This window comes from Myotis davidii, unplaced genomic scaffold, assembly GCF_000327345.1.
Source record: "Myotis davidii unplaced genomic scaffold, ASM32734v1 scaffold329, whole genome shotgun sequence".
Lineage (NCBI taxonomy): Eukaryota > Metazoa > Chordata > Mammalia > Chiroptera > Vespertilionidae > Myotis > Myotis davidii.
The window spans coordinates 408,638-411,933 of record NW_006300374.1 but is presented as its reverse complement, the minus strand read 5'-3'; positions in this window follow the sequence as shown (position 1 = coordinate 411,933).

The following is a 3,296-nucleotide window of genomic DNA, read 5'->3' as shown; positions in this document are numbered from 1 at the left end:
ACCAGCAGCGGGTGTGAGCGGGGCCGGCACCATCAGCAGGTGCGAGTGGTGGCTGTTGCCCCAATCGCCCCTCAGGAGTGGGGGGGTGGTGGAGAAGCCCTCAGGGGTGATCAGGGCCAGCAGCCACTGCTTGCACCTGCTGACGGCGCCGAGTGATTGGGACCAGCACCAGGCACTGGAGGCGGGTGCAAGCAGCAGCTCTGGCGCCAGTAATGGGCCAAGTGGGACCAGCGCTGGCAGCAGCTGGGCGGGACCACAGCCATGGGAGCAAAGAATTTTCAGTAACCACCAGAGGCTTGCCTTGATGACAGCGACTGGCGCCCCGCCTTGGTCTGGCCCCTGCTCACCTGCTCCACCATCCTGCCACAGCCAACACCCACCCTGTTACATGCACGCCCCTGGTGGTCAGCACACCTCATATTGACTGGTTGTTTGGTTGTTCTGCCATTCAGTCTATTTGCATTTTAGGGTTTTATATATGTAGATTATATAGATTCTAACTTTATGACATTCTGGAAAAGAAAAATACTATAGAGATAGTAAAAAGATCAGGGGAAAGAAAACATGAGTGGTTGGAACACGGGATTTTTAAACAGTAAAGCTATCCTGCACGATACTGTTATGGTGGGTACATGACATTATACATGTTTCAAAACCCAGAGTAAGTACAACACCAAGAGTGAACCCTAATGTAAACTACAGACTTTAGTTAATAAGATATCAATATTAGTTCACCAACTGTAATAAATATACCACATTAATACAAAATGTCAGTATTAGGGGAAACAATCCTATATAATAAAAGGCCAGTGACCATAATGGTGTAATGACCAGAATGACCGATTGACCAGTTGCTATGAGGTGCATTGACAACCTGTCGGTCCATCCCCCCAGCCTGCAGGCTTTGATTGCTGGAACCATGGGGAACAGGGGTGGGTGGTGGCAGTGGGGCGGGACTGGTACTGGCGAGCAGGCAGAATGGCTGACCTCTTGGTTCCACCCCCTCCCCCCCAGTCCCGCAGGCTTCGATAGATTGCCAGATGGCCAATGGGCAACCAGGGTGGGCGGTGGCAGTGGGGTGAGACTGGGGACTGGTGAGTGGGCCGAAGATGGCCCGGATCACAGGCTAGGCCTAGGGACCCTACCCGTGCACAATTTTGTGGGCTGGGCTTCTAGTGGTATAGAGAAACTCTGTATTTTCTGCTCAGTTTTTTATAAACCTGAAATTGCTCTAAAAAATAATTTTTAAAAAAATTAATAGATAAATTAACCTAGGTTAATTAAGCATGGGCAGTAGTGACATTGTGGTTATGCCTTATTCATAAAAAATTTATACTGAAGAATTTAGAAATGAAATGTTACGATGTCTGCAACTTACTTTCAAAAGTTCAGCAAAATAATTTTAAAGGCTTATCTATACATAGTCAGTTCTGCTATAACACTGGCCAGATTTGTTCCACAGCAATTGATACATTAAGGAACAATTAGATCACAGGGGATTTTATGTTTGGTTATGTGATTTCCACCACAAGGTTCACAATGTGAATGCAGAAAACCATACGCAGCTGAACTGAGATACATAGGAGAACACAAAATGCACCCCTCCATACAAACCTCAAACGCCTGCCTGTTGCCTCAGCTCACTGTGTGTGGGATGAGCCATGGCAATACTTCCAGCGTTACTACTTCCATCAGACTTCACGTAGCTCTTCATCCACTATTTCACAATAACTCACAAGCTCAATCCCTCCAACACTCATCTTCATATGCAAATCTCAGGTCTCTCTTAAGGTAAAGTGTCATATTTTGAGTATGTGTGAATGAACCTACTGACCATATGTAAAACTGTCCTACCATCTTCATTAGGTTCCTATCATATTTTTAATGGGTCACTGGCGGTTTTTGAGTGTTGTGCCCCTGACCCCATTTTTCTCGTAAACCTGTGACTTTTACTGCATGATTTTCACAGTACAGTGATTCTTATGAATGCATACTTCACATTACAGCAGAACTGACTGCATAAGGATAAAGCAAATAAGGTAAAATGCCAACAAGTGAGGACTCATGAAAGATATATAGGTTTTCACTGTATTATTCTTCCAGATTCTCTGGGGTTTAAAATATTTCAACATACAAATTAGAGAACATAATTGAAATAATAGAGATGTGTAAAAATATAAGATAAGCATAAGGGCCTTTGCAAAAGTAAAAAACAATTGAGGTGATGTGTTATAAACAGGGGAATGAAGAGGCATCATGACTAAAGGTCATCCTTTAACAGAAATATTCCACTATTCTCAGATATTGGAAACCAGTTCATATAAGAAACTTGTAGAGCTTAAAAGAGAGTGATTTTTCAAACATAGGAATCCTTGTGGCAAGCCATTTAATGCTAGTAAACCTGAACACTCCTTCTCCCGGCTCAGTCTTCACACGCCAAGCCCTTTGGTTTTGCAAACATGCTCACCGCACTTTAGGAGCTCAGCCAGGATCCTGGGGCCTGGACGGATTCAACAGAAGGGCTCACTCAGGGGTAGTCAATCAAAAAGAGATGCATCACAGTTGACAGTGCCTTTTCCCCTTAATTCTCTCTCCTTCCATCTCCACATTCACCCTTTTCTGGGCCTACGGCAGGTATCTACAAGTCCTGCCTAGCCTCTAGCTGCAAAGAGACTTCTGAGGAGGGGTCCACATGACTGCATGAGGTTGTTCCCTTCTAAAATGACAATCTGCATTGTGTACACTCAGCCAGTCATTCAGCAAATATTGGTGGAACATAACTCATGCTCCTGCAAAAGCAAATACACCCTGTTTAAAGGAACGTGGACTAACAGCTTATTGGGTTGGCAGCTCAATTATCCAGGGGGCATTGCTGGTCCTGGCTGCAGACGTACCTGCCACTCCAAGGTCAGCCTGGCAGCTCTGCGTGAGGGCCTCCCAGGGCTGATGTGTCACAAGCTCCTACGCTAGGTCAGATGCCCTCTGGCCCATCCACATACAGGGCTGCCTAATGACCACACCCAGGCATATTTGGATTCCATCAACCACCATTTCTTTAGGGAGAATAGACATTAGTTGCTGCCACCTGTTAGAAAGTTCATCTCATACAGTATATTTAAAGTAGAAAAGGCAATGATCTTGAACCAAAATGATCTCTTTCTAACGGGAAATACGTGACTTTCCTTCCTCCTTCTCTTTTGTTGTTGGGTGTTTCCCAATCAAGAACTTCCTGTTGCTGTCTTCATGTCATAAGCAGTGGCTGCCTCCGTGGAAGGTCTGGTCACAGCTCCCTGTAC